The sequence below is a fragment of the Condylostylus longicornis genome, unplaced genomic scaffold (genome assembly GCF_029603195.1).
Source record: "Condylostylus longicornis isolate FDR11 unplaced genomic scaffold, ASM2960319v2 ptg000043l, whole genome shotgun sequence".
Classification (NCBI taxonomy): domain Eukaryota; kingdom Metazoa; phylum Arthropoda; class Insecta; order Diptera; family Dolichopodidae; genus Condylostylus; species Condylostylus longicornis.
In genome coordinates, this window is record NW_026578012.1 from 32506 (window position 1) to 60379 (window position 27874).

Genomic DNA, 27874 nt, shown 5'->3' on the forward strand with positions numbered 1-27874 from the left:
TTAGAATTAAAGTTTTCTTTTTTATCCGTTATTATACACTTGGAATTTTTTTTTTTTTCTTTTCTGTCTGTTTCTTTTTCTATGTATTATGATTATGAATTTGAGAAAACTTTCACATTCATTTCTGTATGAAATATTTTCTTTTTTTTTTGTTGTTGTTGTTGTTGTTATATTCATATTATAAAAAAAAAAATAAGCAATCAACAGAAAAGAAAAAAGTTTTATTTCAAATGAACAGATCCCGTTATTTGAAAATCTTGAATATATTAATTTTTTTTTTTTTTATGTTTTGCGAAAATATTTTTTAGTCTTTCGACGGTCGCCTCTGAGATAAGTTCGGCGGGAAAAAATTATTACATGCTGTTTGTAATTATATATCATACATATATATATACATATATTATATTAAATATATTTAATATTATTAATTATATTTATATATATTTGTATATATGTGCATAATATATTATAACATTTCTTATAATTGGAATATGAAAAATACAAAATTTAAAATTAAAAATAATTAAAAAATTTAATTTATTAAATTAAATGCAAATATTTAAAATTAATAATTAAATTTATCAGAAAAAAAAATTCTCGAATGATTTTTGGAAAAAAAAAATATTTAAAACAAAAAAAATTATATTTTTTTGGTTTCCCGTTTTTCTTTTACCGTTATTATAAAATTATATTTTTTTTGTTTTTTCGAAAAAAAAAAATTATAAATATTTTTTTTTGTCTTTTTATATTATTAGTGCCGTTATATAAATTATATATCTATACATAATATACTTTTTTTTTTTTTGAAAAAATTTTAAAAATAAAAAAAAAAAATTTTATTTCAATTTTAAAACTAAAACTAAAACCTTGTAAAAATTCATAACACTTTTAAATTCAAAAATATTTTTGTGAAGAAATGATGAGAAAAACAAAATGAATGCAAAAAATATAAAAATTAAAATAAAAAATAATATTTGTACTAGTAAAAAAAAAAATTATATAAAAATTAATTTTGTAAGTTAAATAAAAAATTAAATAAAAATATTCAAAAATATTATATAAAAATATATAAAAATATATAAGATTATAATTTATTCTAATAAAATTTAATTTATTATTAATGTATAAAGAAAATTGAAATTGAAGAAAAATATTTTCAAATAATAAAAAATCTAATAGTAATCATATTTAAATAATATTTGTGAAATATTGAAAATATTGAATTGTGGAAAAATATCAAAAAATTGTTATATAAAAATAATTCTAACAACATGAATAAAAAATAAAGAAAACAATATCGAAAATATTTAAATAATTATTAAATATTGAAAAAATTTTTGAAAAAGAGAAAAAATAATTAAAATATTAGAAAACAAACAGAGAAAATAATTAAATAAACTGCAAGAAAAGAGAATTTTTGTTTGTTTCAGCCTGAAAGTATGTAAAATGAAGTCATAAAAAACATAAGAAGTTGATTTTTTTAAGCCTAAATTTATGCAATTTCAAATTTTTTGTTTATTTTCTTAAATGTAGAGTTTATATTTAAAGGTGATTGCTGGAAAAAATTAAAAAAAGAAGAATAAAAAATATAGCAAAAAAATTTTAAATGATTTTCTTATTATTCTGTTTGTCTTAATTAAATTTTTTTAATTGACGAAGGAGATTTCATACATTTAAGAAAAAGAAAAAAAAAAACAAAAATTATAACAGAATCAAATTTTGTTTTTTTTTTTTTTTTTAATTAATATTAATAGTATAAAAATTAAAAAAATAAAATTGTTACTATTTTTAATTTTTAAGTGCACATTATGTGAAAAAAGAGTGGTTAGAAAATTATTAATAACAGGAAGAAGAAAAGCAAAGAATTTTTTTAAGAAAGAAAAAAGGAAAAATATATTAAGTATAAAAGGTGTGTGATTGTATTTGTGTATTTTCTAAAATAATATTAGTATATTGAAAAGAAACAAAAAGAAAAAAAAAAATTATTATATCATTATAAATATTGTATATAAATAGGTACCTCGTATATACATACACACGCATTAAATATATATGTAAACCTGTATATAAATACTTGTATAATGTATATATCAAGTTTATATGCGTATATTATGCGTGTGTATACTTAAAATTTGTTGTATGTAATAAATTAAGCTACTTAACCTATCTATATATATATATATATATTATATATAGATTTCAATTTCAATAAGTATGTGTGTCAGTATATTTTTGTTATAAACAAAATGAAAATATCTAAAAAATTTTATCTTAATATTTTTTTCGCTTTTAACATTACATATTATATACGTCATATTCCTTCTGTATATATGTATGAAAGTAAATACATACATACATATTACTTATATTGTATATTATTGTTGTTTATTTTCCCTGTTATTGCCATCTCTATTTCCTTTCAATTTATGTTGGTTTATTATGAATTTCCGTTATTATTATATTATAATATGTATATATAAATTGAAATGAAACTGTTATAAGAATTATTTCAGTTGTAAGCATATATACATATATATATATACATATATGTTAGTTTACTGTTAAAGCATAAAAATTAAGTAGATGTATGATAGAAAAGAATAATAAAAATGAAAAACAAAAAAAAAATAATAATAGGAGAAGAATAAAAGTCAAAATTGAATGAAAATAGAAAACAAAAAATTGTGTAACTGTAAAAATTCTATTTCTTTTTCTCTTATAATCTTATTTCTCTATATACTTATATGTATTATGTATGTGTATTGGATATAGGCTTGAAATCTTAGAAAAATTTTCAGTTTCAGTTTTTTTTATTCAAGATTTTGTCACTCTCTGTATAAACTTTGTATAGCTGACGCTTATCATCAATATTATAGCTTTGTGTTTAGAGAGAATTAATTTTTGTTTTTTTTTTTTTTTATTTTTTATATTTTTCTTTCTTAATTTTGTTTTGTTTTTTAAATCGTGTAATATTTTTCTTGTTATCCTATTGTATCGTTTCGGTTTTATTGAAATTTTGTCTACATTTTGCCTATTTTATCATTTTATTTTCTGTTATTTTTGCAAAAAATTTTATTTTTTTTTGTGTACGGGAAGTAAAAACAGAAAGAAAAAATCTTTTATGTAATCACTTAAATAAAGTGCAAAAAAAAAAAAACGAAAGAAAAAAGAAAAATTAAAAAGTAAAATTAAAGGAAAAGAACGAGAAAAAAAAAATTGAAAATCAAGTGTGAGAAAAAGTTACGAAAAAAATATGAGAAAAAAAAATTGTTAAATAACGGGAACATGAAATCAAGGATTAAACAGGGGTTATTGTTGTTTTTATTTATTTTTTCTTCTATTGTTGTTGTTGTTATTTTTTTTTTCAAAGTGATTGTGATTTTTTATTGCAGTTTATTCTGTTCTTATTGCAAAGACAAAAATTTTAAATTGTAATTGAATTATTACAATAATTTGCAATTTATTTATTAAGAAAATTTATGAAATTGTGTGCATTGGAAAATAAAAGAAAATTGAGAATTAATTAAAATTTTAAGTTTCTTCCTCTTATACAGCCTATTAAAATGATTTTTTTCTTTTAAATATTCAGAATTTTGATTCGATACTTAGTTACTGTAGTTTTAAAGAAAAATTTATTGGAATACTGATATGTCCTACTTATTGCTGAAAATACCTAAAAATTTTGTTACGAAAAAATTAAGCTCATAACGTAAATTTTATATTATAGAAAAAGTTCTGAACAGCTCTACAGATTTTATGGTGAATCCGGTTAAAAAATGGCCCTACAAAGTTTTCGGTCTCGAAAAGGATCTAAAACACGATTATTCGGCAAGGTCAAGCGACTTTTTTTAGAAAATATGTTGAAAAGCAATATCCAGTTTTATTGCAGAACTTATTACAGATTTGGTTTAAAGATATCGATGAATTATAGTCATTGGTGCACATGGTAGAAAAAAATTTCATAATTCTATAAATGCATTCTGTAAGGTCATAGGTATCAAAAAAACAAAATTAAGAAACGGAAAAAAGATTTTTAATTAAATTAAATTTTTTCATTTTTTGCAAAAATAATGTTATACATAGAAGAAAACTCTTTTCAAAAATATAAAATTCTTTAAATTTAATTTAATACTTTAAATATGTGCCAAATTATAAAAATAATAAATTCAATTGGTTTAGGTGCATAGTCTCTTTTAATTTAAAAATTTTTGGAGGTTAATAAAAATTTACATTTTTTAATATCCATAGGCGACATGAAATTGTAATAAATTCTTATAGAAAGAGGGAATAAAAAAGAAAGCTGTTTATTTCGAAATATTTCTTCGTTTAAGATTTTAAAGTTAAATTTTGAGTAAAGAATTATAAATTTCTTAAATTTAATCGATTCAGATTTAGTAATTCAGATTTCTTTTTTCAATCTCTTTAATTTAATATAGAATAATAAAAATGTTTCACTTATTTCGTTAAAATTAAAAAAATCTTGTTATTTCATTATAAATTTTTAGGTGCCTCTTAGGTGCTCTCCTAAGAAATTTTTCAAACTATTTTAATTATAGACTTAGAAATCTAAGAGTATTTGTTTGTGCACCGTTTAGGTTGAAGATGGCTGATGGAATAGTCGTCTTTAATAATTGACTTGGAAGAAGTGCGAAAATTTTAAACATTTTTGTGTTTTTCAAATAGATTTGGGAAAATTTTTTAAAATTTTAATAATAATTATTCTGCTCTAAATTTAAGAAGAAAACAATAAAATATTTAATATAAAAAACAAACACATATTCAATTCATTTAACATGAGCCTTTTCAATAATAAGCCTACATTTTTGAATGAGTGTATTTTTTAAGATTTTGTGTAAGAGCTTACGTTTATCCAATATAAGCAAGGTCCATTAAAAATATTTTAATTTACAAAAATCCTTATTTTTTTTTTTTTTCAATTTTTTTTTAAGATAAAAATATATTATGTAATAATTATTTTGAAGGATTTCATTTAAGCTCAATAGAAAATGCACCTTGAATATGAATCAGATGTACGTACGTATACAAAATATTTTAATAAAATGGGTTGTTCAAGTTAAATTGCCTTTCATATATTGTCAATAATGGAATACAAAAGTCAAGGGACTTTTTTTACTCTCGAGACTATCGAACAAGAAGAATAAAACAATTGTATGAAAGTATATAAATTCATTAGAGATTGATTAACTCATTTAAGTATTATTGGATTATTCAAGGATTTTCTCACTCCGTAAACAACGATAAGAATTTTTTATAAGAAAAATGGAAATTATACAATATAAAAGGATATATATAAATAATTACATTATAAAAGGATATATATAAATATGTAAATTTTCTGTTCTATAATACAAAAAAAATAAATTTATGAAATTTAAAATGATACAAAATGGCTCAAATGAAACAAAAGTTGGCTCTAACTTTCGATGTTAGTGTGTTCTAATAAATTGACCTAAGAATACAATTTTCCAAAAAATCAGGGAATATTTTAAATAACTTTTCCTTTTTATAGTTTGTATGCTCAATATTATATAGAGTTACGAAACTTTAATATAGGAGAATCTTGCAATGCTCATAGTACTAAGTGTCAGCTCAACAATACTGCTACAATGAATCAGCTCAATTCACTGTTTGCTCAGAAAAAATTAGTCAATCTAATACTCATCAGGAAATCAAGTGATCTGCCGTAGTGTTAATTGTTAAAAGCACTGAGTTTAATATCTAACTGCTTTAAGCTCAATGCAGTGCAATAGCAGAATATGCTCCACTATCTCACCTTCAACATTGCCAAATCTACACAAAATCGTTCAATAGTCAGTTGCAGTTTCGTAATTTGCTCAAGCAGTCATGAATTGCGAAGTGATCCAGAAATGAATAGTATTTTTCATTTCACTCCCAAATTGAGTCTCCTACTGCTACAATTGAGACGATTCAATTGAGTCTCCTACTGCTACATAGCTTGTTCAGCTTTTTTTAGCGATTAATGGTAATTCAAATCTATTTAATTTATTTTATTTTGAAATTTTAAGCCGTTCAATACACATTAAAAAGAAATGAGGACCATTCAAGATTTTTCTGTTTTTATAGTATAATGTGTATGAAAATCATATCGGTTTTGTAGAATATCCAGTACGAAAATTATCTTACAAGTGCCGGACGTTTTCAGAAATAAACTCATGAAATAAATATTAATACTATAAACTGAATCATCTTTTATATTTTATTTATAAATTAAATAAAATAATTATATACAATGCGGAATATTAAACGGCGTTTTCTCTCTTTTGTGATTTTCCGCATTTTCCACACTTTCCGAACTTTTCTTTTTATTTGTTTTCATATACAAAAATAATGAAAAATTATGAAAAAAAAAAATTTTAAAGGAAATGAATGATATAATTAAAAAAGATAAAGAAATAAATGCAAAAAAAAAAAACGTAAAATAAAATTAGATTTAATTAGTGATATACTTGCACACAGAAACGTACCTACATACACACGTGGAATTTTTTAATTTTATATACAAATTAAATGATAAACATTATGTGTATATTTTCGACTATGTATATAAAATGTACCCACAAATATAATAATTGCTGAAACAGAAATTAAATAATTACTTAAGGTAACCATACCATAATAACAATATTATAAACACATACAATTACATAAAATGCTGTGTGTATGTTTAATTGTTACAGAAATATTTATAAAAATATATTCCATATATTGTTTGTAAATTTAATTTGAATGTGAAAACAAAAATGTAACTGGGGTTGATAATTTATCGTAAGTCATTTTGTAGTCATCCATCAGAAAATTAAAAATTTTCATTCAATGATTAAAATATGACAAAAAAGGGTATTCATTTCTTGAATAATATGAGCTCTACAGTAGGGTTTTTTAAACTTCAGAGTAGCTCCTATCAGAAACATTGAATTTTGAACATAAAATTTTATTCTATGAAAACAAAAAATTGAAATTTTTTTCCTATAGTTAAAGGAATAAATGGTAAGGGAAGAAATCACATTAAAATTTAATAAGGATTAATATTTTCATTTATTTGAAAATAATATTAATTTTTATTAATATTTATTTTGAATCGGTTTGCTTTATCCTTGTATTCGAAAATATTTGAATAAAATTTAAATTCTATTTTTTTAATTAATTCTTTAAAAATCTCATTTTGTTTATTATTTTTTATGTTTGTTTCTTTGTTTGTTTTTTTTTTTTTGCGTTAAATAATTTTTAATTTTCACCACACATTTATGTTTTTTTTTTTATTATTTACATAAATTTAGTTTTAATTTTATATATAGAGAATCTGCGAGAATTTACGTAATACCCACATTTTAGAATAAATTAATTCGCATTAAAGGAAAACAGAAATATATATATATAGCTATATAAAATATATTTTTGGATATACAGGGTTAACCTGTAGATTGTAGATTCTAGATTTTTAAGGAAACCGAGAGAGGCAGGACTTATTGTAGCCCCTCCATTCTCCCACCTATAATATCCCCATTCCCAGCATAAAGATAGAGATATTATCTGTCAACGCCGAACAGCCAGTACCGGGCAGTCGCAAAAAATGTGCACAGTGGTTTCATCACCGTTCCCACAAAACCTGAGGAGAGTGAACCTGTAACGTAGTAAAATCTCTCGAGGAAGAAAGGTGGGTCAATTTCAATAAAAAAAAATCGTTACTTGAATGTGCTGCTCAATTTTTATTTTTCATAAGTTTAAAGATTTTTAAGTTGGTCTCTTAACAATTTTTTTTTGTCCGATGACCCGTTTCCGAAATAAATTTAAGCTGTAAACTCTATGTTTTCCAGAAAGAATCGTTGCTTTACTCTAGATAAAAATTCCATAAACTAAGTGTAATCTTTAATAACGTTTTTGCCGAAACCAAAAGTTTCGATTTTCAGTTAGGTTTTTGGTGGTTAAATATTCATTTGCAGTACCTCCCAGGAACGAGTTTTTTTTCATAAAATTATGCCACTCTTCTACCGCCGAAGCATTATGCCACGTTACAGGTTCACCCTGTTTATAAAATTTAAATGAAAATTATGAATTTTATTAAGCGATTTATTAATATATTGAGTTTAATAATTTAATGATATGTTAATATTTGCAAATATTTTTAATTTACTTACATATTATATACATATAATAAATGTATTGAAAAATTCTGTGGTTGTAAGTTAAAATCATTTAAAAATTAAATTTGTAATATATAAACGAGTTATGCATATTGACAGTACTTGTCTAACTCTTTAATTTTAACTTGAATTTTCGAAAATTTTCTATTTTAGAAAAAAAAAAAATTACATATTTATTGTGTTGGATTAATTCCTTTGCAGCCTTGATCTGAACTATTTATTTTTTGGTTTAAGGATTTGATATTTGGTACATAATTTATTTAAATTAAAATTTGTACGTCCGCCATTCACAGCATTTTTAAAATCTTACAATTGTTTTAAATTAAAATTTTTTTCTACAACTGAAATTTTATGTAAATCCTGTAAATATTATGCATTTTAATATTACATATGCCATTTTTACAAAAAAAATCAGATTGTTTTTTTGTATGTAATTTGTTTTTCCATTAATAATTAGCATAACACCTGGAAAATATTGTATGAATAACTTATAGAAATATATAACAATGCAGATTGGCATAGATATAAAAGTTGTTGTAATTAAATTATTGAATAATCAGCGATCTGCAAGAAATACAATAAAATTTCCACGAAATTGCAGTAGCAAATCTGTAATGAGAAAGAAATGTTTACAAATACTATTTTTCCATTAATATTTCGTATATATAACTCAAAGAACTTATAATTTAAATTTATATTAGTTCTTGACATCTCAAATTTTTTTAATAAAATGCAGGGCTCTCTTCAATATACATATATTATGTGTAGATGTTATGTTAGTAAAATTACAGACTAATTATTTAAAAATTAAATATCGATTAAATAGTCCTTGAAGTATTTACGTTGAGGCTAATTCTCATTAATCCAATTGGATTTGAATGAAAGTATATAATGCTAAAATATATGGAAATTTGCATCGAATTTTAAATACTAAATTGAAAAATATTTTTTATTGAGCGCAATGCACTATTGAAATTAAATAATTTAATGAGTTTATTGAAAATGCTTATGTTAATTTTCAAATTAAAAATATATGTAATTAATTGACGTGGGACTAGCATTTTAATTGGTGGTGGCTATGCGAACTTTGAATTTATTTTGAACTCCTGCAAAAAATTTTAACCTATATCATCTCTTTTTATTTGTTCTCATATATATTCCAATTTATTCTTGTTAAAAATTGGCTCAGTTCAATATTTGAGTCTCTAATGAGTAGTTAGCACTTTATCCTAATTTATGCTAACTATTCTGTTTTCGAATTAAACACAAATATTTCTTGAATTCTTTCTTTTGAAAATATATAATTTTGATTCCTTCCAGTTGGAATTTTATATAGTCTTATTTTGATTTTTGTACAAGTCCCGATTCTGGAATTAATTTTAATTTAAATTTAATTAATTCCAGAATTCAAACATTTATATAGTAATACCAATGTAATTCGCAACCTAATTATCAATTGGTTGAGTTCTTTACTCAATATAATTATTAAAATTTACAATTCCAAATAATAATTAAAAACCAAAAAATTTAAAATTAGGTTAAAACTAAACTTTAATTTACGAAAAAAAGAAAAAATAATTAAAATCTATTTAATTAACTAATAATTTTTTCTTCCTATAGTTAAACTAATTGAAATTTTCTAACAAAACCAGAAATAATTATTCTAATTTAAATGTAAATTATGTTTTATTAGAAAATTATAATGTGTTTACTCTACATACATACATACATATAATGTATGCATTCCATGTTCTATATTTTCATTTTGGGATTTAATTGAAAAGGTATATATATGTATATATTATTAAAGTGAAAAAATGTAAAACAAAACGAGATTATTTTGAAAAATTTTTTCTCCCCATTTGGGTTTTATTCACAGTTGACTGCACCCCTATACAATTAAAACTTTCACATTTTTATAAAATTTTAAATAAAAAGTTTAAATTTATTATTTTTAGTATAGGTTTATTGTAAATGATAAAAAATACTTTATTTTGTGGAATAAAGTGTTTGGGTATTGTGCAGCTCCTAAAAATATTGTTAATTTGGTAGAAGTATGACAACAACTTAATGAAAATAATTATGGATTTAAAATATTTTAAATTAAAATAAAATAAGGTTTTCAGTGAAAACTTTTAGGAATATCGCAATTAATTGTACAAAATCTTATCACCTTAAGGTTACTTTTGATTAGAATTGAAACAGAACATTGAATTTGAAAAATTTTCTTATTCCTGTTCTACTACTTTATTTAGAAATAAATCATGAAATTCTTTTATGACTAAACAATCACTATGACGACTTGGACGTTGAAATAAAGTGTGTATTCCAGTTTTGTTGAGGTTTTGAACTACAATAGCTTCATCAGTTTATTATGTTATATCGTGATCACGAGGCCATCTTTGAGCCTACGACTACAGATGCGTCATTTAAGCCACCCGGTTTTCTTGAAGAATCTATTTAAATCCTCGATTCTAATTTTTAATATCTCATTCAGTCGCGCCACACAAGCTATGCCCCACGAGACAAGTCTGGCCAGCTCAGAACCGAACACTCGCAAAGATGGTAAAAAATGGTCTCTTTCTTGTCCATTTCCCGGCAGCTGCGACACGTTTTGTTGAAGGTATGATATGAAACCCCAGTCTTGCCATATGTTCCCTGACAGTTATTTTCCCTAGAATAAAAATCTCAATTATGTCTAAAACATTATCTCTTGTTCTTATAATAAAATTATATTAAACTAGAAATTCAGAATGGCAAAAATATTCTGAAAAAAATATTTGAAATTTTTTTTCAGTATGCATTGTACATACATATGTATATGTACATATATGTATTATAAATTGTTGAAAATATTTTTATTTTAATGATTCAAGTCACCAGAACCATATTGTTAATAATATTAGACGCTATTTATACAGAATGTAATAGTGAAAAAAAGTAAGCGTAAACACAAATTTACATCCTGGTGGCACGTGTTTAATATCCGTTCACAGATCAATAAAATTTTTATATAATATATACTTATATATACATACATATATAAATACAATAATAAATTTAAATAAAATTTAATATTATGACTAAAAGTTTATTTTCAAATGCAATAATAATATCGTAAATTCATTCCATATTTTTATACCCGTACGAACGTATGTTCGAAGGGTATACTAAATTTGCCTTACCGTTTGTAACGCTAAGAAATAACGGTGTTAGATATAGACTCAAGTGTATGTTTTTGATCAGCGTCAAATTCTGAGTTGATTTAGCTTTGTCTGTCCGTCCGTCCGTCCGTCCGTCCGTCCGTCCGTCCGAACGATAACTCAAAAACTAATTGAGCTAAGTTCACCAAATTTTCACAAATGATTTATTGTAGTAAGTGCCAGAACCCTATTTAAATTGGACATGATCGGGATACCGGTTCGGGTAGCTGCCATACAACTTCAAAATTTATTTGGCTATATCTCAGAAACTATAAAAGTTATGATATTGAAATTTCACACAAACGAATATATTAGTAGGGCCCATATGCCCCATAAAAGTCGTTGAAATTACTTGGCTCCTTCTGGTACCTGCCATACAACTTCAAAAGTTATTTGGCTATATCTCAGAAACCATAAAAGCTGTGATATTGAGATTTCACACAAGTGAATATATTAGTAGGGCCGATGTGTCTGGTAAAAGTCGTTGAAATTACTTGGCTCCTTCTGGTACCTGCCATACAACTTCAAAAGTTATTTGACTATATTTCAGAAACTATTAAAGCTATGGTATTGAAATTTCACACAAACGAATATATTAGTAGGGCTAATTTGTCTCATAAAAGTCGTTGAAATTACTTGGTTCCTTCTGGTACCTGCCATACAACTTCAAAAGTTATTTGACTATATCTCAGAAACTATAAAAGCTGTGATATTGAGATTTCACACAAGTGAGTATATTAGTGGGGCCGATGTGCTTGATAAAATTCGTTAAAATTGCTTGGCTCTTTCTGGTAGCTGCCATACAACTTCAATAGCAGTTTGCCACACACAGTATTTTGAAATTTTGCACAGCAGTGAAATTTTGCATAAATTAATATGGTAATACGGCAACTTAAAGTCATAGTCTGCCCCATAATTAGTTATGGCACATTAGTTATTCGCACATAGGATAACAAATTCGTACGGGTATCACAGAGTTGACAAGGTCAACTCTATTTTTTTTCTCGTTTTTTTTTGTTTTTTTTTTAAAGGAGGGAAGGTGAGGGAGGAGGGAAATATTATGACTATTTATAGGTTTAAATATATGCAAAATTGAAGAAATATGAAGAAAAATTCCAATAAATTATGAAAAATAATGTTTATTGCAAAAAAAAAAAAAATTTTTTTTTGGGTGAAGAAAATTAAAAAAAAAAAATATACCACAAAAATATTGATTATTCGTTTCGATTCGCTTCATAAAATTCGATAAAGTTTGAAAGGAAAAAATTTAAATATTTTTCAATATTTTCTTTTTTTTTCTGTTTTCTTCAATCGATACAAAGTTTATTAAACTCCTTATATATACCAACACACCATGTACACTGTATAGAGTAGCGATTATTTAAAAATAATATTAAAATGAATTGTAAATTATTCAAATGTAAAATAGTCATTATATGAGTATAATAAAAATTGAATATTAAAAAATTGTAAAAAAAAAATTTCTTTGCTTTACAATATTTATTTATTGTTACTACTACATTATTTACTTATTGTTGGATTGTTTAAATATAAAGTGTGTACTCTTTCAGAAATTGTATTTATTGAAAATTTGAAATTTTCCCGATATTATCCAATATTTTATATTGATTTTAGTTTTTATACAAAGTTATTCGTATTATCGGACCAGGAATTCATACTAACTAAAAGCGTACCCAACACTTTTCCACTGGTGTACCAAGAATTTTTCCATTAGTTCCGATATTGTATGATAATTTTACCTTTTGAAATACGCACCTTGTTACAAAAACGTGTTAATTAATGTGAAATAATTATCGTAAATTGAATTTAAATAAAAATTTCTTGATTTAAACGAAAAAAATGATTGATTTAAATGAAAGTCGGGTCTTGAAATTGGAACCATATTTTTTTTAGGAATTAATTATGAAGAAGAAATTTGGAAAGTTAAATTTGGAATTAATTTTAGAAATTTTTTTTAGGATTTTTAATTCACAAAAATGTAAAATGGTTCACGATTTATTCGGATCAATTACGTCTTATATCGTAAAACACGATTTATCGTCTTTTACGATAAAATTTAAAAAATCTTATCGTAATAATGTAAGTTTGAGCATATTTATCAATATTATATCTAAGCAATTGATGAAGTAATATGGGAACTTTTTGTAGTTGTATAAAATTATCGCAATATTAAGTCCAATATCAGAATGATGATACGAATTACGCACAATTTAAAGACCCTTTAGAAAAAGTTTAATTCTAAGATGTTTAAATTTGTAAGATGTTCGAATTTCTAAGATGCCTGAATATTACTTTTAAATTTTTAAGAATTTTTATTTTTAATTTATTTAAATTTTTGTGCTAAATAAATTGAGACGCCAAAACTGAATTTGAGAACAAATCGAGACGAAAAAGTAATAAATCTATTTTATGATTATATTTGTAATCATAAATAAAACCAAAACGGAAATGAAATCAATAAAAAAAGAATATTGATGTTAACAATTTTTTTTTTTTATGATTTAGTCAAAATAATTTATTTAGTATTTAGTTAAATTTAAAATGTTAATAGCACTTATTTATAATATTCAAAAAAATAAAATTTTAAATGTTTAGGTAGCCACCACATTTTTGAAAGACCCATTGAACATAAAAATTTTTCAATTACTCAACAAAATGACTGACTATTATGTTATAACTTGGTCAAGAACAACTTACTGATAATTCGATTTATTACCGAAAATTGTATTTCTTTTTTTGTTTTTGATTAAATTTGGGGCAATGAGTATGAGACATTAAATTAAATGTAATAAATGAGGCAATATATATTTTTTTGGGTTATAAAATTTCAAAGGAACACTATTTTTAACGAGATGTTGGTCATTTAGGTGAATCAATTTGTGAACTTTCAATGCGGCTACCCCCCTATTGAGACAATTATGGTATGAAAATTTATGCAAATGAAGTATAATTTGTTTAAAATAGATCTGAAGTTAGATCTAACTGATCTTTACTTACGAAATACTTAGTTACTCGTAACTTAACTTTATAGTAATACTCGTAATTACAAATAGAATTAACACATTTCTCCATTCAGTCTCAGTTAAGTCTCAGTTCAATTTTCTTGGAGACTGACGTAATAATTTTTTTATGTAGACAAAATCTTTATATTTTGTTTTCACTTTTCAAGACTTGAATATTGTGTATTTAGCTCTGATATTGTGAAATTTTGTGACAATCATCAAAAATTTGTTTGATGGTTATGCTGTCACTACATTCACAAGCGAATGCAGAAATTTTATTTTAAAAAGAAATTTATATACAATATTGGAATTTCCTCTTCTTAGCCTTGTTTATTTAACTAATTGTTTTCTCGATAAATAATTTCATTCAGTTAGATTTGATTTAATATTTCTTAGTTTGCTATTTCGTATATTCAGCCATTCTTCGTTCCAGGAATTTTTAATTGCTTTGTTTATTAATTGCCTGTATGTCATTTGAGTAAACGGATATGTGAGTCCTATCTATTGGTTTTGTTAAATCATCTACTTCATCATGTTCATGAATACCAATGTGATTTTGGATCTAAATGAAAAGTAAATTTCTGTTTTAAATTCAAATATAATATATTTTTCAAACTAAATTTTAATATTATTTAAAGTTTGCATTTAAACAGGAAAAATCTCATTACAAAAAGTCAACAAATCGAGAATATTTACGCAATATATTATTTTTTTATATTCTATATATTTTAAGTCCTAAGGTTTATTATTAACATTTTATTGAAATTCTATTTAAAATAAAATATTAAAAAAATAATAATAATACAATATACAGTTACCATGATAAGTGCAGTTACAATTGTTTTTCATACCCGTATGAACGTATTTTCGAAGGGTATTATAAATTTGCCTTAACCTTTTTTAACACAAACAGATAATGGTATGGGGTATAAACTTAAATGTATTTTTTTTGGATCAGCGTTCAATTCTGAGTTTATGTATTAACAATGTACGTCCATCTGTTCGTTCGTCTCAACGATAACTCAAAAAGTAATTCTCTTAACAAATTTTCACAAATGATTTATACAGTAGTAATTTCCTGAACCCTATTTAAATTGAATGTGATCGAGGCTGTTGGTTGGGTATCTGCACTACACCTTCAAAAGTTATTTGGATCGATCTCAGAAATTATGACAGAAGTATATAATTTATTAGAGCTTTTATGTTATCAATTGTAACAATACACCTTCGAATGTGAAACAGTGTGGCAATAAACATGCAGCACCTAAAATTAGTCATTCGTACTGGTGTCATAGAGTTGATACGGTCAACTCTACCTATTCTTGTTTTATATAAGAATTTATTTTATGAGTTTTCTATATACAAAAATTCCAAAGGATTCATGAAAAACAATATTATCCAATATTTTTATTATTGTTTATTTTTTTGGTTTTTTTGTTTTTTCAAAAATTACACTTTAAAAATTGTGAACAGAATAAGGATATTGAAAATGAAATATAAAATAATAGTAAAAAAAAATTCTTTTATATTTTTTTCAATTATAACACATAATAAAATATCAATAAATTCCTTGTATACACACACAAACATCTATAAATAGTTTAATAAATAATTTTAAAAAAGTTTTTTTATTTTTTTTTATTTTTTTTTTGTATTACATAAGTTTGAAAATTTGTTATGGTTCATAAAATGAATACAATATTGCTGTTTTATTTACTTGTATTTTGTAACTGGTAATGGGGTAAAAATGAAAATAAAATATTTTATTCATCTATATTTGTAGCTATAAGTATAGTGTTTGTTAAAAAGGATAATAAAGTTCAGGAATTGTAAACTATGTAATTACGAGTATATTCCACATATATATATTTATATATATATATATATAGTTGTAAATTTTATTATTATACTGTTGCAATATTTACCGACGTCAACAAAAAATTGTAATACTGACCCAATTAGAATAAAAATATATATATATATATATATATATTTTTGTATAAAATTTTATTGGAAAATTTTTTTTTTGATGAAAACTTTATTTTTTAGGCTAATTACTTTTTGTAAATAAAACTTATTTTATAATATTGGAATTGAATAGTCTTCTATGTAATATATGTATATACACATATATCATTACATTTAATAATATATTATACAAAAATTTTTAATATTGTGTGTGCAATTATAAAAATATTCTCTATTTTTGAGCTCATAAATTACAAAATGATTGAGTTGAATATAAAAATTATTACAAAAGAAGAAAATTTTGAGCATAAATAATTTGACATTTGAGTTATGAATGAGAGAGAATCGAATAATTATTATAAATGCTCAAATTTTATAAATTTATCTTAAATTTTATTATTTCATACAATATTGAATAATGATATCTAAACAGAAAGTGTCAAATATAAAAAAAATTTACGAACCGAAATTCCTAATTTAAAAACTACTTCTATAACGCTTATATGAAATTAAAAAATTGCGATATTTTGACAGGAATTGCAGATTACTAGTAGAAATTTTTTAAAAAATTCTCTTAAATGCCAGTATCGCAGTATGCTGGAAAGCTCTTGAAATTTGGCTCGTTGTACTTTAAGGTATACCTTTCTGATTTACCCTGTACGCAATTCTCATTTAAAATTACAAAAAATTCCATATGAAAAATACAATGTTTGAACAGGAGAGTACTTGAGAAAATTTGATTCTTTTTACAATACCTACCATATTGCGTTCGGCAAAAGAAAATAAAATTGATGTTTCGATAAAGTTTTTTTTTTTTATTTTTTTTCTTTTAATTTATTGACAACTTTCTTACAAAATTTTTCGTGAATATTTTCACGAATTTTATATACAGTAAAACACGGTTAAGTGGATCACGCTTAAGTGGATTTCACGCTTAATTGCATCAAATTTTCGTGGCTTGTACTTTTTTCGATTTTTTCATGATTTCGATTTCAAGTGCACAACACGCTTATCTGCACATATATTTTTTCCCTCATGTAATACTTAATATGTAAATTTATTCGGTTAACTGCACATCCCTGTTTTTATTTAGCATAAATGTCAAAAATGAAAAACTACACTCTCAACTACAAAATAAGAAAAGCAACACTATGTAGCTACACAAAATATTTTAGTTTCTGTCATTGTCAAATTTTGAGTGTTGAAAAATTAAAGTTATAATATTATAGTCGAATTCGTATAAGTGGAAAACACGCTTTAGTGGACAAAATTTTCTTGGCTGATCGATTTCCACTTAACCGTGTTTTACTGTACTATAGTTTCAGAAAACTTTGTCATTTCAAAAAATTTTAAAGTTTTGTAAAGAAAATATTAAAATTCAAAGAGGAACATAAAAAATAAAATTAAAAAATTTTCTCCAACTAGCTTTATATAACATTAAAAAAAGAAAAAAATTACTCTACTTTATTTAAATTTTTATAATAAAATTTTGATAATTTTAAAAACTTGGAAAGTTTTCACCAAAATTTGGTTGTGAAATAGTTAAATATTGTGTCTGTCTGATATTTTGATAACAAAGTGAAGTTTTTATAATTTAAAAAAAAAAATTAATTTTTAATTTTTATTTCAAAATATTAAAGTGTCATAGAAATGTTTAACTTTAATGCCTTGCATTTGAGAGCTAATTTAATGAATTTGACCTAAATTATCTAAGAAGCGTGAATTCTAATAAAAATACCGCTCATACATTAACTGTTTTATTGTCAATATCCTCAGTGTGCACTTGCAGAGCTTTATGCGTTTGCATTTTCCTGTTTGTTGTGTAAAGATCTTGAAACTAATTTCTTATACAAATCACAATTGCTCAATAAAAATTTTCAGATCTCTAATTAAGGTTCATAAATTTAATTCATTTGTAAAAATTGAGAACGGACACTTTTGATTTAGATCCTATATTCCGGTACGATATGGTTATATATTGAATCTATTATCTTCCCACAACATTCTTACAGGTCTATTATATTGTTTAAAAAAATCAACTTAAACTATAGAAGTTTTAATTATTGTATTTTATTAATTTAATAAAATAAATAAAATTTTTAATATGTGTTTAAAATTTAAATCGAAACTTATTCTTTCCTCTTTTTATATTATTTAAAATTTCACATTCCCCGCAAATTAATGGGATTTTCGGAAAATACTAGTATCAACCTATATAAATGTTCTAATTTACAATGTATCTACCTACACATACATAGATTTTCCTTTTATGCTTTATATAAAAAGTCATACCTGAAGCTCTTTCACTTGTTCAGTTAAAATTTCTAATCCTGGTAAACAAAATATTTAAAACATAAATAACTCAACCCTAAGATAATTTTGTTCTGGAAATTTGTACCAAATGTGAGTATACATTATTATGAAGCACGTGCAACAATGTGTACCATAAATGATTTGAAAAAAATTATTTCCAAAAAAATGGGTGTGTAAGTTATGACTTTAATATTTTACTATATTAAAATATCTAATCTAATATTAAATATCTATGTATATTTAATTTTTCTAATTTCTTCAATTCGAACTGAAATCGGGACAGATTTAGAAACATTATTTTTAACAGTAAGTCCTGTCAAAATATAATAACTTTTTGAATTAATTTTTCCTTAATTTTTCGAAAATTTCATTTGTTTGTGCTTACTTAATACAAAAAATACACCTGATTCCTACTATTTCAGTCTGTATACAAGATAGAATCTAAAATGTAAAGCAAAAAATAAATGAAAACCATAAAATAAAATAATTAAGGTTAAAGAAATACCATATCGTTGCTACAATAATCATTTACGGAAAGTTATTTAAGAAAATAAGAATTCGGCAGAAACATCCAAAAACATCCAAAAGAAATTTCCGACTTTCATACAGTTTTTGATAGTTTGATAGTTAAAATGTCAAATATGAAATTACCAAATTCTTGCTCATGTTGTTCTTGCTTTTGTTTGTATTAAACCTTTGATCAGGCACTCCCTGTACCACTGGGTTACGCTGAATTTATACGTATTTGTATATAGAAGAAAAAAGAATAATGAAACCATTTTGTATGCTCACTTTTTTCATTTTTGTGGCTTCTATCTTTCTCTAACTCTTCTCTCTTAATTTTTGCTATTGTTTGTTTTTTTTTTAACTCGCATTCATTTGAACTATTCTAAACCGGCATTGTCACATGAAACACACACACACGAAATAAAAGGTATTTGAAAATTTTATTTTATATGAAGGTATTCATAAATTTTAGTATTTATACGATTAAAATATAAAGTATGCAAAAAATAATAGAAAAAGAAAAAGAAAATAGAATAAAAAAACCGTTATAGTTTTATTATTGTACCGTTATTTTAATATTATGCACATATGACTTACTTTATTATTTGTATGCTTGTACGATTAAATTATTATTATGCTCTGTGTGCGTGTGTGTGTGTGTGTGCTATAACAATATCAGTGAGTGTATTAAAAGATTTTCTCTCCTTTAAAATTTTTTATAAAATTTATATTGTAGAATTCTATGTTTTTTTTTTTTTTTTTTAAAAAAAAGACTTTTAAAAGAACAATATACTTGAAAAGTACCAGCATTAAAAACCACTTTAATTCCAATTCAGAAGTGAATTCTTTATTTTTACTCTTAAAACAACAATATCCAAAATACAATATAGAAAGAAAATATATATATACTCGTATTAAGAGAATATAGGAGGTATAAATTTTTCAAAAAAATGAAAAATATAGAGTATAAAAGTTCAAAAGGACATTGTAATGTGAATTGCATACAAAATTTTCTTGCTATAAAAAATTTTTATCGTAATTTTAACGTCGTCATTACTTTAAACTCAATATGAGTCAAAATGAGTGAATTTTTTTAAATTACTTACATAGTTACAAGATTTTTTTTTATTATAAAAACAAATAAGAGTTTCTTGAACCATTATGAATATTAAATTGTTGAATATTGTGTTTAATATTGAGGAATTTATGAGATTGTAGCACAAAAATGATAACCACAAAATTGGTGATTAAATTGTCGACAGGATGATGAGTAAAAAATTTTCCTTTTGCGATTTTTATTATTAAGGTAATAAGACTGAAAAAAAATGTCAAAGAATTTTTTGTTAAATTATTGTGGAAACTTTTTCAAAAATTCCAAAATAATTTTCAATTGAAATTTCACAAATCTGGTATGTCTGGGAAAGGTTTTATAATTGTTACATAAACAAGTTTTCCATAAGATTTAAATATTTTGAACTCCAATCAATCTGATCGATGTTATGTTACTGTCCAATAGACAATAGTAACAAATTTTAAGAATTTTAGGCATATTCGGTTTAAAATTTTGTTAAATAAGTGCTTCTGCGTATTCAATCTCATATGACCGTTTCCTATTTACTTCACTTTAGTTTTATAATAAGAAAATTTTGATTTTAATTCTTCCCTTAAGGAGAGGATCGTGATAAACCGTGAAAATATTTTGAATTAATAAAAAAAACAAAAAATAAGGAAAAATATGATTGTAATATTCTTCATAAATTAAAAAAAAAAAATAGCTAGACAGACACGTTATCATAAACATACCGAGAAATTAATGAATTATTTTTGAATTATGATTTATGTATTATATAACAATTTGCCGAAAATTACATATTTTATTAAAGGAATATAGGAATAAAAGTAATAAAATTAAAAAAAAAATAAAAGAAAGAGAAATGTTAACAATAGAAATGTTATAGGATAACTATCTCATACTCAATTTGTACGTTATTAAGTTCATATTGTATATGAGCAAAAGGATCATCTTTTGGGGATATGTTTCTAATATTTAAACAAGAAAAGAAGCAAAAAAAAAAAATGTAAAATCTATGTAGTACAGTATATAATGTAAGTATTTATATTTTACGATAATATAGAGAAAAGAATAAACACATAATATAAAATGTTAAAAAATAAGAATGAGTAGATGGGGGAAAAAAAGGCATAATATGTCAAAAACATGAAAATTATATGGTAAAATTTCCTTCCATTAATCATTAATAAAAATGTCATCTTTCAAAAATACATATATTTATATATATATACTTATACCTTAAGTTTCTATACTCATATGCCTGTGCCTATACCTTTTAATTCATGCTCGTATTTTACTAAGAAGAGAAGAAGAAAAATTAAAAAATTGAGCAGTAAGAGCAATAAAAATCTCAAAAATGATGATAGCATTTTAATAGACTTTCTTATACTCTTCTTAGGGTTTTGAAACTTTTCTCTTTATACTTTTCTCTCTCTTTTTCTATATTATATTGATAATTTATTATTTAATAAGAACTAAGAATCCTATATGTGAGATCGTTATATAATTTTACAGGGTCTGTAATTAAAATAAAAATCAATATAGTTGTGTTATAAAATTAAGCAAGTAGAAACTAGTGACAGAGATTCACCACCTTGAAAATACATCATATTTTTAATACAGTACATAAAGTTTTTCACATGCTTTTTTAATCGTAAAACAAATTACATATTTCCATAGATCTTTGCTAACATTTCACTGTCTTCACTTAGTTACAAATATAGTTGTGTAATTTAACTCTTAAATTAGTCTTTTTAGCTTAACATCCATGCTAGAATAGCCGTTTTCTGATCACTTATTATGAAAATGTCATATAGCGGATAAATTCAATTTTTCATTACACAAGTGACACCTAGAAGAAAACATTCGGGGCTCACTAAAGCGTATTGAGCATATTCTGGCTCAAGATATAATTTTGAGTTTGTTAGAGCATTTGACTGTTGTTGAGGGGTTCGTTTGAGACTTTCTATATAGTACAGATATATATTCTTATATGTATCTGTAATTTTTGGAATTGATACCGCCTGCATGACTCCGCCTAAAGATTTTAAAAAATTTTATTAAATATAGTGAAACGCCATATTGTTGAGAGGTCCTAAGGTAAATTCTTGAGTTAAAATAAAATCTACTCTTCTTAAAGTTTCCGCCTAATATCACTTTATAAGCAAATAATTTTAATGAGACTTCTGTTTTTGATTGTTAGCATTTTAAGTTTTAAAGGACAGTGTCAGTTTTTCAATTTGCTTCTACACAAACAATTTATTCTTGTAAGAATTTTTCAAATTTTCGTTTTAGGAATTTTATTAAATTTATAAAATTCTTATTATTTAAAGTTGTTTTATTGCTTTAAATTACAAAACATGTTATATAAGTTCCATGATGGTATGAAATATACCGTTTGATAATATTTCTAAAAATAATTTTTTATACTCATTTTAGTGTTATCAATCAATTTTTATAATTTAACAGTTTCGGATCATTTTTCCGTGATTAGATTAATGAGTAGATTTTATAAATCCGTATAAAATACAAATATTTATAATAAGTAGAGAAAAAAAAAGTCAAAATTTTTTCTAATATATTACTCTTCTTTGTAATTTCATACATTATAAATAGTCTTTTTTCGGTATTTATGGATTTAAATGGTCATTGAAGTTATTTGAAGTATATATATGGTGTATTGATGAATTGCTTGAGATCAAATAAAGTATAGGCACGCATAAGATTGAAAATAGAAAAGCAGAAATAATCATAAATAAATATTTATCATGTTCATATGCTCCTATAGTAGTTTATATAGTATAGTTGCTAAAATAATAACGAGAGTATGTTATGTAATATTATGGGTTTTTTTCAAGGAGTTCTTAAAAGTAAAAAAAAAAAATTGTTAATCACACCTAAAGAATAACACTGACGTGAAATATAGCAAAAAATTGTAAGACGAACGGGTATTTGAAATAGTATTGTGATTTTAATTGTTTCTTATATGATATTAGAAAGACTTTTTTTGGGCAAAATAATTAACACGTTGTGATCGCAAAGCTTAGGAGTAGGTACGCAATTTTTGTTATAGTTTTTTTTTCGAACAAGCATTCTTACTAGATTTTTTCGGGCAAAAGTAAGCCTGAAAGGTAAAATTAAATAGATTTTTGAAAGTAGGTACATACGTCATTATCTTTTAAACAAATTTGACCCTTAAGGTTAAACTGAAAGTCAATTGTAAAATTGAAAAGTGCTCCATATGAATTAAAAATATCTTTGCCGTTGCGAAGTTGTTCTTGAGAACAGGTTTTTTAACAGTATTTTTTGTACAATAACAATTGTTCTTTATTAAAAATACCGAAATTTAGTTTTCGGAAAAAGTATTTTTCCCTACATACAGTGAAAATATTACAGTGAAAACTGTTATGTAACTCTGTATTTGTATAATTCTTTTATCACAGTCTTATTACTAATACAATAGAAGAAAAACACTATAGGGCTTTAATTAGTCTTATTAGTAATCACATCGTAGACTTTGCTCTCTTTCGTTGATCGAAAGTCCTTATTTTCCAAACATTCCGGTTTTTTCTCCCTCAATGTTACTAATTTTCTAAAAATCATGGAAATATTACAAATGTATTAGAAAAAAATTTGATATTTGATAATTCTGTAATTTAAATTTTAGTATAAAAGCATTATTGTGACAGTATTATGCTATGGGTGCGATATTTTTAAATATAAGCAAAACTAATGGCAAAAAATAAAATAAAATGTACACATAATATGTATAGTATGTAGTTATTTATACATTATGTAATATCAAAAAATTTTTAACATGATGATTGGTCCTTTATTTTTATTTTTTTTTTAGCTCCTAAAAATAAAATAAATTGCTTGTTCATTTTAAGAGAATAAAAAGATAAAAAAATAAAAAATAGAAAAGAATAAAAATTAAATCAGGACTTCACTTTAAATGGCATGAAAAATGTTTTTTTTTTTTTTTTTAGAAATTATGAAAATTTTAATATCGTATTGCAAATATGCTATTTATTAAAGAAATACGAAATATGCTTTAGAAGCAAAGGAAATTTAATTTGTTTTTTTTTTTATTAAAGTTAAATTTTAACGGGAAGATCGACAAAGAATTTATGAATTTATTGAAATAAAATTTTATAAATTTTAAATAAATTTAAAATAAGAAGCTAGTGTACAAACCTTAAATTACGAAATTTCGATAGATTTTATAATATTGTAAATTTTAACATATAAAAGACGTTTAAGATTTTTTTAGCGTTAATTAAAATTAATTGAATATTTGAACTAAATAAGTGAATTTCTTTAAAGAAATAAATTAGATGACCTGAGAATCGTAGATATTTCTATGAGAAATTGAGAATTACTAGATTTCTCATTTTGCGATCATTTCCGAAATTATAATGAAGCATTGGCTAATTTTTTGTTTGGAAGCGTTTAGGTTGGGCTGTAAGCAATTTACGGGATGAAGTATGAATATGAATTTCTATATAAATATTTATACGAATTGCTGACTAGGACATGTTTTTAATAAAAAATAAGTGATTCCGTTCTATTCTTCAATTAGTTACCGACACTTTGTAAAATTTCCAAAAACAAAAATGGAAATCTTTTTTTTTTCATTATGTTACAGCAATTTTTTAATATGAAAATTACCGAAGCAAAAGTTAGTGTCTGCAGTAAGCTCTTTTTAAAATTCAATGTGAGTGCATGTTGCCTGGAAGGTTTAGCCAGTTTATTTCTTTGGCTAATCTACGAATAATTGCTTTTTTTACTGTAAAATCTTAGTCATTTAAGTGAGTTCATATGCAATCAAAATGAATTTCAATTAGGACGAAAAAATAAATTTTTTAAAAATTTTTTTTCAAAATTTTCTAAAACATTTTTACAAAAATAATTTTATAATAAATTTTTTTATGTAAGTAAATAAGTAAATATTTTTCTTTTATACTCTTAACATTTAAATTTTATTGTATAAGGATTTTCAAGAAAATATAGGGAAGATTTTTGTTTTTTCTTCTTTTTTTTTGGCAATTCATCCTTTGCATATCTATTTTTCTGGTTTATTTATCATCTCATTCCAAAATTTTACATAAAATATAAAAGTAAGAAAGTTAGCTTTAAATTTGTTTACATTTGATTTTATTTTTCTAGTCAAAAATTGCTTTTAATCTTTCCTAAAATTAAATTTAACATTTTGTATTTTTTGATTTTCTTTTTTATTTTAATGTTATATGAAAAGTTATTTTTAATTCAATGTTTCATACACATACATATATACATAGGTATATTTTAATGTTGCTGATTCACATTTTAATTTTTATGACTAAATTTTCATGTCCTTTTTGTTTTGAGCAAAAAAAAAAAAAATCTGATGTGGTCAGCACATAACCGACCGCATTGTGTATTGTCTAGTTAAATGAAAGTGTTACAGAATATTATAAAAATGTCTGTTAAATACTTCTTTCCAATTTTTAGGACATTAGTAAGCTTATAGTTAACATACTTAGAAAAATGTAAATTTGGCTCTTAGTAGAGTTTCGCTTTGTGCTACCCGAATTCCCTGAAATGCTCGCCAGTTAGTTTCGGTAACAACCAGAACTCAAATATCAAATTTCAAGAAATTACATCAATTTGTTCTGTGGATATGGTGAAAAATGTAAAATCGGCCCGCAAATCAGTTTTCGAGCCCTGATCTTTCCAAAAAAAGTTATATGTTAATTGCTTTAATATGAGGAATTCATATATGAAATTTCAATGAAATCGGTTGATTATTTCTCTTTATATATACAAAAGTGTATGTTTGGCCCGTAGTAAACGTCTAGTTGCCGATGCCTGATCTTTCCTAAAAATTTATATGTTCATTGTTTTAATACGAGGAGTTCATATATTAAATTTCAATGAAATCGGTTGATTATTTCTCTTTATATACACAAAAATGTATATTTGGCCCGTAGTAAACGTCTAGTTGCCGATGCCTGATTTCTTCCAAAACATACGAATTTTTGCGGACGGTCGAGCTGAGCTTATATATAAAATTTCAAGTAAATCGGTTGAATATTTTCTTCAAAATGTTCAAAAATGTAAAACAGGCCCGCTAAAAAGTGCAGTTCCCGAGGCCTGATATATACCAAAAGTTGATCGATCCGTGCCATGGTGGAAACAAACTTACATATAAAATTTCATCAAAATCGGTTCAGCCGAACTTGAGATACACGCGTGCACACACAGACCGACAGACCGACAGACCGACAGACCGACAGACCGACAGACGGACAGACCGACAGACCGACAGACCGACAGACCGACAGACCGACAGGTTGCTAAAAATAGTTTATTTACACTTCCCTACTATGGAGAAGTACGTTCCCACCGAAAACTTGATATGCAAAATTTGTTGCCATCACATAACCTACCTATTGTTTACACAATACGGTCGGTAAAAATTGGGGTATAAAATCTGTAAGTAAATATAGAGGCCAAATAAATATTTTTAATATGAATTTTTTTTTTTTTATAAATTTATTGATAAATCCGAACATTAAAATTTTTAATGTAATTTTAATTTGAAATATTTTAAATTAGGATTTTAAAAATTAATTGGAAAATTAAGCTACATGATTTTTGTTTGGGCTACATGATGTAAAATTTGTATTTATTGCTGTGAGATTGTATTTGCTTTAAATAAATGTGCAACAATTGTAAATTTATTATTCAAGAGGATTTTGTGTATTTGTCTAAGAAAGATTTTTTATTTGTTTAGTCAAAATTTAGTCAAAAATCAGTAAAAATTTGTTGATTTAATGATATAATAAATTTATTTATTAATTTTAAAGCACATTACTTTGATTATTTTTGTCCTTCTGTTTCCCGAAACCTAAATTTGTATGTATCTCTTTCTCCTACAAGTTATAGCTCTTCAAATACCAGATTGGAAATGCGTAAATATTAAATTGTTAATTAAACATTTTAAATTAATTGTTATATTTCAGAAAACAAGAGAATAATTAAAATTATTTTGAATTATTAATTAAGAAAATGTCCGTCTGTCCCAGTTAACAACTCAAAAATTTTTACTAATTATTTATAATAGCTATAGTACGAACCCTATTTAATTTGAGTACTATTAAAGCAACGATTCGAGAAGCTACCATATATGTAACTTAAGAAATAATTTAACCTTACCACACCTTAAAAACCGTGAAGTATAAAGTTTGTCAAATTAAAGTCAAATTTTGCATAAACGAGTTTCCTAACAAGGCTAATAATTTTATAAAATTTGGTTGCTACTGTATAGGTGAGTTCTTACAATATCTATCATAAAACTTCGAAAATAATGTGATTATATATTGGAAAGTTTAAAGTCATACAATATTAAAATTTTACATTTGTAAATTGTTGAAGTATAATAAGCCGATATCCTGATAAAATTTGAGATCACGCATCGAGCTTTAATAATAATTTGGCAATATTTCGCAAAATATAAAATTTAGAGTGATCAAAATTTTGCGTGTATAAGTATTTATAGCAGCCCAAATATTTTAATAAGACTTGTTCTTAGTAACTGCACTAGCGGTGTACAAGAATATT

The 27874-nt window shown here is 24.1% G+C and overlaps 1 protein-coding gene across 1 annotated transcript in view; it reads left to right on the forward strand.

Moving 5' to 3' along the window:
- The first annotated feature begins 1813 nt into the window (after positions 1-1813).
- LOC129610038 (putative uncharacterized protein DDB_G0277255) overlaps positions 1814-27874 on the forward strand; it is a 183390-nt gene continuing 157329 nt past the window's right edge. The window contains exon 1 of the mRNA XM_055522355.1: positions 1814-1909. The gene's annotated coding sequence lies outside the window, so the exon portion shown is untranslated. The remainder of the gene's footprint in view (positions 1910-27874) is intronic.